This window comes from Palaemon carinicauda, chromosome 14 (assembly GCF_036898095.1).
Source record: "Palaemon carinicauda isolate YSFRI2023 chromosome 14, ASM3689809v2, whole genome shotgun sequence".
NCBI lineage: Eukaryota > Metazoa > Arthropoda > Malacostraca > Decapoda > Palaemonidae > Palaemon > Palaemon carinicauda.
The window spans coordinates 49493136-49508767 of record NC_090738.1 but is presented as its reverse complement, the minus strand read 5'-3'; positions in this window follow the sequence as shown (position 1 = coordinate 49508767).

The following is a 15632-nucleotide window of genomic DNA, read 5'->3' as shown; positions in this document are numbered from 1 at the left end:
CAGGATGCTATAAGCTCGAGGGCTCCAACAGGGAAAATAGCCAGTAAGGAAAGGAAATAAGGAAACTACAAGAGAAGTAATTAACAATCAAAATAAAATATTTGAAAAATAGTAACAACATTAAACATTTCACATATAAACTATAAAAACTTAAAAGAAAAACAAGAGGAAGATAAATAAGGCAAAGAATGTGACTCAAGCAAGAGAACTCTACCCCCATGACAGTGAAAGACCATGCATAGAGGCTACGGCACTGTCCAATACCAGAGAACATAAAAAATTTAAAAAAGCAAAACAAACATTGGGGAGATTAAGTGAAATTTGGAAATCAAATCACCTGAAATTACATATAAAATCAGGCTATATATCAGTTTAGTGAGTTGGGCTATGACAATGAAACAATATCCAACAGAATTTGTAGATTTTGATAACAAAGCCCTCACTAGAATAATAGGAGTTAAAAAGCAGGACAGGATTAAAAAGGAAACTATAAGAGATTCCTCGAGTGCCATATGTGGATAAGATTATGATGAGGGGTAGATGGAGATAGGTTGAGCATGCTCTTCGCACTCCCCAGGAGAGATTAGTTCACTAAACTTTCAACTGGGCTCCACAGGGCACTAGAAGACTTGGAAGACCTAGGCCTACATGGCTGAGGACTATGAAGCGTGAAGTAGATGATGATGATGATAATGATTATATATATATATATATATATATATATATATATATATATATATATATATATATATATATATATGTGTGTATATATATATTGTGGCCAAGTGGTAAGTCACTGTATATACAAGCTTGCCGGACCAGGGTTCGACTCCTGGCCGGTCACAAGCTCTTGTCTTTGTGTGATTTCGCCTGGGGCTCTGATCCCGAGGTCGTTAAGAGAATCGAGACATTAATGTATCAAATTCGCGGGTGGATGACGCAACACAATAAGGCGTTGGCGAAGACAATAATGTGACCGTTTTCTTTTTCATTATTCGATCTGTCCATGTTGATTACGCTTATAAGAACATCAAATTACACCATAAGCATTCACCTTCTGGCATATAACTATTACTCCTTAAATGATTAAAATCTATAATGATATTTACCATTCAAGAAAAATCCATTAGGCAGCGATGTCCTAAATACGTTCCACCAACCTCAACTATGGTGATCATTATTACCTTGGTGACTTGTGCAAGAATATGACTTATCATCCATGTGTTCTGATGAAGAAAGGAAATTCTAAACACTTTCACAAGTAAACACAGGTTGCTTCCGACAGCTTATGAATAATTCACACCATTTTCTGATAAAAATATCCATTCCTAATAAGGAAACGGTCGTTGCACAATTTACCAACTACCAATTTTTATAGCCTCTACCTTCCTACCACACTTTTTTGACACACGCGTTTTTTTTACGACGAAACGCCCATAGATGTGATTTCCAAATTCCTGGCATCTGACAGGAGATTGTAGCAACAAGAAAATCCTATTTTTTGGACGATTTTTAGGTAACTAATTACAATTTGCACACAATAATTATAATCATATGCCGGTATGCCCTCTTGATGAATTTATCATAAACATGCTAACGATGTTGATTCTTCGACATAACTTCATTCCTAATATCGATGAAGTTAGGGCTCCCAGTTTTCTGAGCCGACTATACTTTTACTTTTAATTTATTATATATATCATTGTTTTTCAGTTCCAATTTTATCTTTGAATTTTTACTGGCTTCTATATTTTCAATCTCGTCTAATTTCTACCTTACAAATGACAAATAACTAATGTTTTAATCATAGGCTGGTTTTAATTGAAAATTATGTTATTTGTCTTTGGTTTTAAACGATGATGATAAGGTATGAAGATGAAAACCTTACAAACAAGGAAGTAGTCCATAGACTTGATAATACTCCATTTGCCATAAAAAGATAAAGATTTTTAAAATGCTCTACGATTCGCAAAGCAATTATATATATATATATATATATATATATATATATATATATATATATATATATATATATATATATATATATATATATATATATATATATATATATATATATATATATGTGTGTGTGTGTGTGTGTGTATGTATGAATACACACACTCACGCACACACACACACACACACACACACACACACATATATATATATATATATATATATATATATATATATATATATATATATATATATATATATGTATACTGTATATATATATCTATATATAATACATGTGTGTATGTGTGTATAAATACATACACACACACACACATATATATATATATATATATATATATATATATATATATATATATATATATATATATATATATGTGTGTGTGTGTGTGTGAGTGTGTGTATACATACATACATACATACATACATACATATATATACAGTATATATATATGTATATATATACATACATATATATATATATATATATATATATATATATATATATATATATATATATATATATATATATATATATATATATATATATATATATATATATATATGACTAGAACAAACCACCCTTGAAAACTGAACCTCCAACGTACATGTCAGGACCCTGTCAAGGGAGGCACAATCTTGCTGTGTTACTAGAAGAGGTGAAATAAATAAATTAGTATATGATAACATTGAGTAAAATTAGAGGAATTGGGCAATCTTATATAGAGTTAAAAGAGGGTCACATCTGTTGCTTCAGAGGACACGAAAGGAGCACAAAAAATGGAGTGGGATTTCTTGTCAATAAAAATCGTACAGGTAACATCGAAGAATTTTATAGTATCACTGATAGAATCGCAGGATCAATTATCAAACTAGATAAAAAGTGTATGAGGAAGATTATTCAAATATATACACTAACTACACCCATTACAGAGGAAGAGGAAGAAAGAGAAACTTTTTAAGGAAGAGCTGGTGATATTGGGAAAGAGACAAGACTCTGTTTGGATTTTTGTGTGATTTCTATGACAAAGTAGGTCCAAAGAAGTAAGTAAAATTAGCTGTAGGCAAATTTGATGTGGGCACAAGGACTGACATAGGAGACATGCTTGTGGAATTTACAAAAAAAAAAAAAAAAAAAAAAAAAAAAAAAAAAAAAAAAGATAAATAAATAAGATAATCTAAAAATCATGAACACCTTAATTTCATAAAAATCAACATAGAAAATGGACATGGAGAAGTCCATATATTGAAACGAACAACGAAATGAATTTCATTTTCGGTGAAGTTATTTTAATTAAAGATGTAATAGTGCTAAACAAGTTAAGGTCAAGTGACCATAGAATTATGAGAAGTGAAATTCGTTTAGATCCAAGGAAGGAAAGAAAAGACTAATATTAAGAAAGAACCCATACACTGCTGATATAAAACAAAAATCTGATGCATTTAGTTTAGCAATACAAAATAGGTACTGTTAGCTACTGGAAGCACATGAAGACGAGATTACTAGTAATATAACATTTGTATTGGAATCAGTACAAAAGATATGTGGAAAAGTTTCTAAAAAAGATCAAGGAAAACTATTAGAAAAGACTAAAAATCTAATGAAAGAAAAATTGGAAATGAGAGTAAAATCCAAGTGAGATTAAACAGAATTAGCAGAACAATCCAAAACAATAAACAAGCTAAAAACACACGATATTCTTAAACAGACCCGGACCAAAATTGAGGAAAAAATAAAAAAGGCAGAAACATCAAGTTATTGAAAATTAGACCTGGCAATGGTGCCAACAGTCATTTTTAATGGAATAAATTGGTATAACAGCTGAAGAGATGGAGTGATAAAAAGTGCAGAGGACTTCAGTACAATGCTATACAATATAAGAAATAACTGTTTCCAATAGAAATAATGAAACATCTGAGTCAGAAAATAAAATAAGGCATGGAAAGAGACAAAGCAGAAGAAGATGGACTAACAAATGATTTATTAATCGACGGAGGAGATTTCATAATAGTAAATCTCATTGACCTTTACACCAAATATTTGCAAGACTGCTCTATACGTTCAGCTTAGAAAAAAACCCCATTATACTATTTCGCAAAAATAGAGATACAAAAGACCTGAAAAATAACCGACAAATAAGTTTACTCTCAGTAATATATGAAATATTTACAAAGATCCTATTTGGTAAAATGGAAAGAAAGCTATACTTTATTCAACAAAGAGAAGAGGAAGGTTTTATAAGTGGATGTTCAGCAACTGACCATATCCTTGTAATTAACCAGCTAATGAAACAAATAACTAAGTATGACAAACCACTATGGATGGCATTTAAAGACTATGAGAAAGCATTTGATCCTATCAAAACTTTAACAGTAATGAAAGCCCTTCAAGGACGAGGAATAGATGATACTTAGGTTAGAACATTTGAAGATAGCTATAAGGGTAGTACAGCAATCCTAGAAAATGCATAAAGTTAGTGTGAAAATTCTAATTGAGAAAAGGTGTTAGATAAGGAGACCCTATCTCTAGTAAATTATTCACAGCGTGCCTGGGAGAAGTTTTCAAGAATTTAGATCTGGAACTATTCACATAAAGGAGGAATACATCAACAATCTAATATTTGCAGATGACTTAGTTATATTTAGTGAATCATGGAAGAAATTACAAAAGATGATAGAAGATTTGAATAAAGCAGAAATGTAGGACTGGAAATGAATATGAGCAAATGTTAGATAATATTCAATGAAAATACAGAAAGACAACAAATAAGAGTCATGGACGAACCTGTAGATATTGTTAATGCATATACATACTTACGACAAACAGTTAGTGTTTCCACAAGACATGTGACCGAAATCAAAATATCGATAAGCATGGGATGAAGAGCTGTTGGTAAACAATAGATTATGAAAAGGAAAAGGCAACTTTCTCCAAAATGAAAAGCGTTTAATCAGATGATCCGCATCAGAAACTTGGAGCCTTACCAAAGCCTTAGAACATAAGCCAGTTGTAACTCAAGGAACTAAGGAAAGAATAATGATGGGAATAACACTAAAAGACAGAAAAACAGCAACATGGATGCGAGAACAAATAAAGTAGATCATAATCTAACAACATGTAAGAAAAAGAAATGGGTGTGTGAAGTACATATAATGATGACAGATGATATATGAACTAAAATAATAACACAGTTATTTTCTTTCATTTATGGTGATATATCCAACATATTTTTTTCAAATTTTAAAGTGTAACCGAGGTGTTTTACTCAATTTGTTCCTCGCTAACTTCTTTTGGGGACCTTTTCAATGCCGTCCTGGTCACTTATACTATAATGATGGATTAGAAGAAAAGTGATTCTGAAATTTGAGGTAAATTAACTGAATTTTCTTCGTTCTCTTCTTCTATTTGCCATCACAAGAATGCACTGTGACTTGATTTAAGGCGCTTGAACAACATAAATGATCTATGCTAAATTTATCATTTTTAGAAGTTATTAGCCATTCAAACATTTAAGTCCGCTAGCTAAGTAGAGCAGTGGTCTAACCAGTTAAACTAGTTGTGAATATTAGTAATAGGTAGTCTAAACAGAGTTCTCCTCTTGGAACACAATGTACTGTAAGTCTGTCGACCGTGAAGAGCCTAACCTAATAATGTAATTTCCACAGAATGGTATCCTACCACTAGATTCTGCAAAACCCTTGCTGGCCAATGGTAGCGCACAATATTATTCATATATATATATATATATATATATATATATATATATATATATATATATATATATATATATATATATATATATATATATATATATATATATATATATATATGGTAATTGTGTAGGAGACCTCCGCGCTCGATTTAAAAGTTTCTAAAAGTAGAAAACGAAAGAAAACAGTAAATTAGAGCTACAGTTACCTTGAAACTGTGAGATAATCCTCCTACAACCACCTAACTCTTACACAGAAAATGTAAGCATAAACCTACTACTACAATTATGGGGGACCCCAGTGGGAAGCGGGGTTTTTGGGTGGGGGGAGGAGGAGAAAAGTGATTTTTCGGGGCACTACCGAACCTAATACAACTACCTACCCTACCCTGGGGGCCATGTACCCCTACCTAGGCCTACCGGGGTGCGACCCCCCCTTAAGGCCACAGTAATTTTCAGGGCACCACCGAACCTAAGACACCCACCTAACCTAGCCTATGGGGCCCTGTACCCCTACCTAGGCCTACCGGGGGGGGGGGCTCCGACCCCCCTGCGACCCCCCTTAAGGCCACAGTAATTTTCAGGGCACCACCGAACCTACAAACCATGTACCTTTGAAACAAGACACGAAAAAATTGCACCTCCTCTTCCTTTTCCCACGAGTAACCACACTACGATCACACCGGAATGCTAATTTGTTGTAATCTATACGGCACACATTTTCACAATTAGGGCACTTTTTCTCTGCCAAAATCAAACCGTGACGTTGAGCAAATGCAATTAGCAAATCAACTTTCCCTGAATAATGTACACAAAAATCCCCATAAGAAATAAAGCAATTGTCACAAGTGACACAGTCGGAACGGGATGAAGGTCCTGCTAATTGCTCCATACTTCACGGCAAAATGAGCTTTTCAGTTTGAAGGGAGATCCGAGACGTGCAAAAATATTCCTCCGCGGAACTTCACGTAAACTGTGGTAACTGGTGGAAAAATAGCAGGGATAAGTGAAGTAATAAGTGTCAGCATTGGCTAGATTTGTAAAAACCGCCATGATTGGTTTTCAAACAGTGTGACGTCAAGAAAACACCTGTTATTGGTTAGAATAGCATTGAGAACTAGTCTGCCATACGCAGTAAGGCGGTGAAACAGCTCATTTTAGCCAAGACATCACACAGTAAACAAAAACAAACACTTAGAAAAAATCCAAGTGAAACATAACTATACTGTACACACGAATATCTTCGTTAAATAGAAGCTGCTCATATATTGACTATTATATAAGCGTTCTATATGATATAATAGTGAATTGTAGGTGTTTAAATTCTTCAAGATCTTCCGCGGAGCTCTCCTACACATTTACCATATATATATATATATATATATATATATATATATATATATATATATATATATATATATATATATATATATATATATATATATATATACATATATATATATATATATATATATATATATATATATATATATATATATATATATATATATATATATATATATATACAATGGAACCTCTACATACGAATTTAATCCGTTCCAGAACCAACTTCGGATGTAGAAATTGTTCGGATGTCGAAATGAATTTTCCCATAAGAATACATTGAAATAGGATTAATCCGTGGTTGAGCCCAATAACCTATGATAACCTCTTAATAAACCACTACACATAATTTTCCCATGAGAATAATGAACACTAAATTAGATAATAGACATGTAAATAAGAAGAATAGACATGTAAATGAGAAGAATTAGCAAAAAATGATAAATAAGAAACGGGTTTTTAGCGTCACTTTACTTTAGAAACTCCAGAGCAGGTGTTGTTCGTCTTCGCTACGCAGAGAGGAGAGAGGAGACGGACGGACGGCGAGGAGGTAGAGAGGTTAACTACGATAAACGTAACACTACCGTAACTTATTCTAACTTACACTAAGTGAACTTTAACATAACTTAGCTTATTTTTTTTTTTTATTTTATATTTTTTTTTACATTTTCTTTTTTTCTTTTTGATGATTACATAATTTTAATCACTATCACTTACATTTAAAATTGACTGAATTTCTTTTGCTTCACTCTTTTCCGTTTTCTGTGTTTCACTTTCTTCCTCTTCACTCTTTGCCGTTTTCTTCGGTTCACTTACATCCTCTTCATCGCGAGTTCGCTTCGCAGTTTTTTTAAAGAAAGCATCGATAGATAATTGCTTCGTACGGCTTTTCAGAATGTTTCGAAAGTGCGTTAGGCAAACATCATCGAATTGAGAAACTACACGACAAACCTGCAATTTCTTTGGATGGTATTTGTCGATGAAGTCGACCACGTCTTGATATTTTCCTAACACCTCTTTTATTTGCGCTGAACCTAACACATGTTCTACCTCCTCGCTCTCTTCCTCGTCATCACTCATGTGCTCCGACATAGCATGGAGTTCCTTGAGCTCATCCGTCGTCAGTTCGTCGTGATGTTCGGCGACGAGTTCCGTAACGTCATCTGCGTTGACCTCCAGACCCATGGACTTGCCAAGGGAGACGATTTCCTCTATGGCTTCCGCTGCACCGACCACGGGATCAGGTTCGGGGTCAAAACCCTCGAAATCTCGGGGAGAAACTGCATCAGGCCACAGCTTCTTCCATGCAGAATTGAGGGTCCGTCGAGTTAATCCCACGCAAGCCTGATCAATGATCTTTAAGCAGTGCACGATATTGAAGTGGCCCCTCCAAAATTCACGCAAAGTTAAGTTGGTGCTTTGCGTGACATTAAAGCACTGCTTGAATAAGTGCTTGGTGTACAGCTTCTTAAAATTAGAGATGACTTGCTGGTCCATGGGCTGGAGGATAGAGGTGGTATTTGGTGGAAGATACAGCACCTTTATGAAATTGAATTCATCGAAGATATCATCTTCAAGTCCGGGGGGGGGTGAGCGGGTGCATTGTCAAGGCATAGCAGGCACTTTAAAGGCAATTTCTGCTCATGAAGATACTTCTTCACAGAAGGACCGAAAACTTGGTTTACCCATTGCACAAAGAATTGCCTAGTGACCCAGGCCTTCGAGTTGGATCGCCAGAAAACATGAAGCTGATCCTTATCAACGTTGTGTGCTTTAAAGGCCCTAGGGTTCTCCGAATGGTAAACAAGCAAGGGCTTGACTTTAAAGTCCCCGCTAGCGTTGGCACATAGAGCAAGAGTCAACCGATCCTTCATTGGCTTATGCCCAGGCAATTTCTTCTCTTCAGCAGTGATGTAGGTTCGACTCGGCATCTTCCAAAACAGCCCGGTTTCATCACAATTGAACACCTGCTGCTCTACGTAGCCTTCTTCCTTTACGATATTTTCGAATTTCTTAACAAAGTCAGCTGCAGCCTTTGTGTCCGCACTAGCAGCCTCTCCGTGGCAAACAACTGAATGAATCCCGGACCGTTTCTTAAATTTCTCGAACCAGCCACGAGATGCCTTGAAATCATCTGAGGAAGGCTCGGTTGAACTCTCCCCAGCATCACCCCCAGAGCTCTCCTCCTTCAAGTCCGTAAAGATGGCGTGCGCCTTCTCGCAGATAACGGTTTCGGTGATGGTGTCGCCAACGATCTCTCTATCCTTAATCCACACTAGTAGAAGTCGTTCCATCTCTTCTATGATAGGGGTACGGCGTTTGGAAATTATAGTGATCCCCTTAGAAGGTTTCACTGCTTTAATAGCTTCCTTCTGTTTAAGGATTGTCGAGATCGTTGACATATTACGGCCATACTGTTTAGCAAGTTCACTCACGCGGATGCCACGCTCATGTTTTTAGATAATTTCCTGCTTAATTTCTATAGAAAGCACTACCACTGCCAAAACTAAGCCTTTTTGGACCCATGATTTACGTAAATTATCGTTAATGGATGCACATAAAAAATCACGATTAAATCACAGTTAATATTAGAACGCACAGAGCACAACCGCAAGAAGCCGACGAGAACAGAGGACTGACCCAAGCCGCGCTAATTGAGGGTCCCTCCGAGGTCGATGTGCTGCCTTCTATCGTCGGAAATAAAAAACACTTCAGGCGCTATGAGCACCGACTACGCGTACGAGTATTGTTTACTTCGGGTGTCGAAAAAAACATTCGGGTGTAGAGTCGGAACGTGTTCGAATTGTACTTCGCGTGTCGAAAAATCTATACTGATGGCTCCAAATCTGATGCTGGCGTTGGATTTGGGGTACATAGTAATAGTTTTAATTGTAGAGGTGCACTTCCTCTGACCGCTTCCATATTTACTGCGGAACTGTATGGCTTATTAACCGCTATTGAGAAAATAGCATTGGAGAAGGAGGGTAATTTTACAATTTTTAGTGATGCAAGGAGTGTCCTTCAAGCTATGGAAGTTTTTAATTCTAATAACCCTCTAGTTTTAAAGATTTTAGAATGGCTTTTTATTATTGGACGGAGAGGTATAACAGTTCAATTTTGTTGGGTTCCAGCACATGTAGGTGTGTGTGGGAATGAGAAGGCAGATTCACTGGCTAAGAAAGCTGCATCAGAGTTGCTGCCAAGAAGGTATCCCATTGCCTGTAATGATTTCTTACCTGACATCAAGAAATTGGTTTGCAATAAATGGCAACAGCAATGGGATACCCTAGATGGGAATAAAATGCGAGAGGTAACAAATGTCATATCTCCTTGGAGGTATAATATGATGCCCCGAAAATGGGAGACGTCTCTTTGTCGTCTCCGTATTGGTCACACTCGGTTGACACATGAGTTTCTGCTGAAGGGCTAACAGCAACCGTATTGTGACGACTGTTTAGTACCTTTAACAGTAAGGCATTTGTTGACTGAATGCCCCAATTATAACAACTTAAGGAATAGATATTTGTTTGAGGCTCGAGGTGAGGGTGGCAGGTTCATCCTTGCCAAGATTCTTGGAAATGATGTGTCCTGCCATGCAAGTGGCATTTTTAGATTTATTTCAGAAGCAGGTCTTCTGAAAAATATTTAACTTTTATGACATTCAACTTTTATGATTTTAATTGAATACTCTTTTATTTTTTATTTTATTTTATTTTTTATTTTTGTATACATAAGTTAAATGTTACCGGCGTCAATGACCTCAGATGTCAGGATGCCTGAAAACTTTAAATCAATCAATCAATCGTGTGTCGAAATAAAATTCGGGTGTAGAGTCAAAAATATGCTCGAATTTTACTTCGGATGTTGGAAAATTCGGATGTAGGCTAGATACGTTCGGATGTAGAGGTTCCACTGTATATATATATATGTATATATATACACATTGCATATTTGCATATATATATACATTTACACACATTGCATATATACATATATATATGGTATTGTTACAGTTTCATCCATTATGGGAAATCTATTATAATAATATATTTCCCGAGTAAAGCAAGTCTTTTGTAGTATTTCTGTAAATTATTATCTGTCGCAAATGCCTAGTTCTTTATATATTGACAATCAAACTCACGCTACTCATGTCTTCCTCCCAGATTTTTTCTAAGTCTGTTGTTATTGTTGACTGTGTCTTATATTTGCTTAAATGAGCCCTGTAACCACTATAATCCGCAGACAAACTAGTCCACTATAAAGTCTTACACGTTTGGCCAATCACAGCGCCTATCCACTATGACGTCATACATGTTTGGCCAATCACAGCGCGACAATACAACAGCGTGACAATACATCATTTTTCCCATGCATTTCATTTCGTTCTTAGAAATGGAGGCAATAGCAAGCACGTCATCTCATGTTGCACAAGAAGTTGAAATTCCATCTTCTTGTCCTGACTGTTTCCTAACTTACAATGAATTTGTTGTAAGTTATTCGGGGAATATTGAAAACCTAGTGGATTTGTGCCAGAGACACAATTTAATTTTACAAAATAAAAATTGTCCTGCATGTCAAGGAACCTTCCCAACGGCTTCACGTTTTCCTCAAAGCAGCAGCACATCTTGATGAACCAACAGTTTAAGGTAAGCTTCCTTAATTTATAGAGTATATTATAATGGTGATAGTATAACGATGTATACAGCAGTACCATCAATTTGGATTTGGTTTGATGGATGTGTTAGGTAGTGGCTGTAAGGGGGGGCCCCTAACAGGGGCTAGGCCTAGGTAGTGGTACAGGGCCCTAGGTTAGGTGGTTGAATTAGGTTTGGTAGTGTCCCGAAATTCACTGTGGCCTTAAGGGGGGGTCGCAGGGGGGGGCGGAGCCCCCCCCCCCCCTCCGGTAGGCCTAGGTAGGGGTACAGGGCCCCTAGGCTAGGTTAGGTGGGTTTATTAGGTTCAGTAGTGCCCTGGAAATCACTGTGGCCTTAAGGGGGGGGGGGGCGGAGCCCCCCCCCCCCTGGTAGGGCTAGGTAGGGGTATAGGGGGAGGGGTGGTGGAAGGATAAGTATTCATTTATTGCAAATGTCATTTGACGCCCCTCCCCCACCCAAGACCCCGGTTCCCACCTGGTGTCCCCCATAATTGTTGGGATGAAGTAGGGTCTTTCTGCATTCTAGAACAACTTGTTGTTTTAACTCCAATTACATAGTAAATCTCTAAATCGAATGGTTTGCGGTCAAAATAAACGTTAAATTCGTTGGAACTAAACTATTTCTGATGCAGCAAATATATTTTTATTCCAGTTTCCCCATAATGGATGAAACTGTAAATTTACCAGATATATATATATATATATATATATATATATATATATATATATATATATATATATGTTTATATATGTATATATATGTATATGTATATATATATGTATATATATACACATTACATATATATATATATATATATACATATACACACATTGCATATATATATATACATACACACACATTGCATATATATATATATATATATATATATATATATATATATATATATATATATATATATATATATATATATATATATATATATATATATATTATATGTATATATATATGTGTATATATATATATATATATATATATATATATATATATATATATATTCTTATGAAGCTGGTCTTCATGAAAGTAGAGTATTTTATTAACGTATTTTATTTGTGTATTTAATAAATGTATAGCCAGCCTGTAAGGCGAGTTTCACTCACCTAGGATTAAGCAATGTATGTAAATTACATAAGAATTTTGTCATTCACTTAATTGTATTTTTATTCAGTTTCGTATATGTAAATTTACGTTGTTTTGAATAATTAACTATTTATTTCACATAGTTTTGTTACAAAGTCTTGTGTAACATTGTTAAGTTATGCTCTATGTCACACATGAGATATGAGCAAGAGGGATTACGTCATTTTTGTATTCTCACGCGGTTAGAAAAGACATGAAAATTCTAGATTAAAGTTTTTCCTTTTTAATGTTACGAGAGGACAGTGGGCATAGTTAGTTGAAAGAGAGTTGCCTCACAAGCAAGGTTAGTAACCCTTTTTCAAATTACTACGTTGGCAACCTTACACCGCTAGAGCCATCCCCCCACCACGAGAATGATTTACTTGAAATTTCTAGATGAATCAAATCAATATATAAAGGACCTAGCAATGCATAAGCAGCAGAAGAGACCCAGCCTATCCCTTTGAAAGAGCCAATGTCCGCCAGTCCTCTCTCCCCTAAGTGTGTATAGTGTATCCTTTCAAAAGTGAATAGCCATTTCAATCTAACGGAGATCGTGTGTAGTGTTGTTCGAATATTGGTGATATTATTGGATGATCAGGTAAAAGTGTAGTGTGTTAATATAAGTACATTTTATCATATAAATTTTTAAACATGAGATGTATTTATTTTGCTTAACCGTTCGGTAATCTTTTGGGAGCCAAAGGACGTAAGATTATCAGTTAAGTATAAGTAAGTGTAAGTTGGATATATTTTCTATAGTGTTAAAGTGTCAACTTTTTCATTAATTGTCAAAATGAAATGCTTTTTATAAGTTAATTTCCAGTGAAACAAGTGATTGTAAAATTTCTATAGAGTATCATCTCTTTGTCTTAGTCTCAGGTCTAGTTCTGATTTGAATTTCAAGTGATTTATATTTGGGTTTAATTCTTTTGAATTGTCTTAACTTTTTATGGAATATATTTATTTTTGTAGTGTGTATTATTTTGATCATCAATATTTTTTTTTGGTACTTTGCTTGTATCCCCTAACTTAGAACTGAAGTAAGAGATTGGTTTTAGAATAGTTTACGTAAAGTAATCACCTAGTTTTTTTTTTCAGTTATGTAAAAAGACCTTTCGATATTCAGTGTTCATTTATATTACCGTCCAGGAGTTGCGTAATTTTCTCAGAGCTCGGTGTATTTCTAGTATATATCAGACTTATGTAAAATAAATCAGGGGAGTTTTGGAGCTTGGGAGTTTAAGTAATTTGCTAGTCGTAATAATACTATATATACATGTCAGTATATATTGTGTAAATGTATTTACAGTCACCCTAGGACAACTGTAAAACACTATCCAACTCCCAGAGGGACCTTTAGAGCTGCAGCTCCCCGCTGTGACGAGTCGATAGCATGGGAATATAGGCAGCCTCACGAAACTTGTAAGGTTCGACGAAAGAAGGGGATGGTGGACTAGTATAAAATCATCAGGCATGGCTGCCGGCCAAGGTGGAGCTAGTTCAAGTCAATGCTAATAAAAACACTCAAGTAACACCATAAAAAGGGGTTGGGAAAACCATAATCATACCACACTGTAAAAGAATAATGTAAAACTTATTCTTACAATAAAATGTATTTCTAGTATATATCAGACTTATGTAAAATAAATCAGGGGAGTTTTGGAGCTTGGGAGTTTATGTAATTTGCTAGTCGTAATAATACTATATATACATGTCAGTATATATTGTGTAAATGTATTTACAGTCACCCTAGGACAACTATAAAACACTATCCAACTCCCAGAGGGACCTTTAGAGCTGCAGCTCCCCGCTGTGACGAGTCGATAGCATGGGAATATAAGCAGCCTCACGAAACCTGTAAGGTTCGACGAAAGAAGGGGATGGTGGACTAGTATAAAATCATCGGGCATGGCTGCCGGCCAAGGTGGAGCTAGTTCAAGTCAATGCTAATAAAAACACTCAAGTAACACCATAAAAAGGGGTTGGGAAAACCATAATCATACCACACTGTAAAAGAATAATGTAAAACTTATTCTTTCAATAAAATGACTAAATAACTAAGCATTTCTGAGCGATTTGGAAACATGATGCAACGGCACCAACTGCATGCTGACCACAGATAATGAAAGGTATGCAAATCGAAAGAAAAATGGGGGTGGAGACGTGAATTTCTCCAACACACAAGAAAAGGGTACTCACTTAATCGATGAAGAAAAAGCTGAAGCGTTCATGATCGCTAAATCACTCTAAAAGCTAAGAAAACAGGCAGAAAAACTCCAAGCAATCGTCAAAGATGGTATCTGCAAAAAGGAATGGATCAAAAGGAAATCATGTTTGTTGTAGCACATTGAGATTGGGAGTTGTAACGGCTCTCTCGCCTGCGTATCCTATCCTATCCCTTATCCTTCGAGACAATGTTAACTCTCTTCGGGGAAGGATAACAATGGCTTGTTATTAACACCTCCCTCTCGGAATATTCGCTCCAGAAGTTAGAACTCTGTGATACCTCTAAAGTAAAATTCTCTGGTAAATTTATCTTTTCGGTTATCAGTTCCGTACAGACCCGAACCCTTCTGGTCTCCCTTTCCCTCTTCCCTCTTCCTCTCCCTCCCCATGCCTTTATCTCCCCTCCATCTCCCTCCCCATCCCTCTATCTCCCCCCAATCTCCCTACCCATCCCTCCATCTCCCCTCCATCTCCTTCTATCTTTCCCCTCCCTCTCCCTTCCCCCTCCCTCCATCTCTCCCCGCTCCTCTCCCCTCTCCCTCCCTCTATCTCTCCCCTCCCATCTCTATCTATCCCCCCTCCC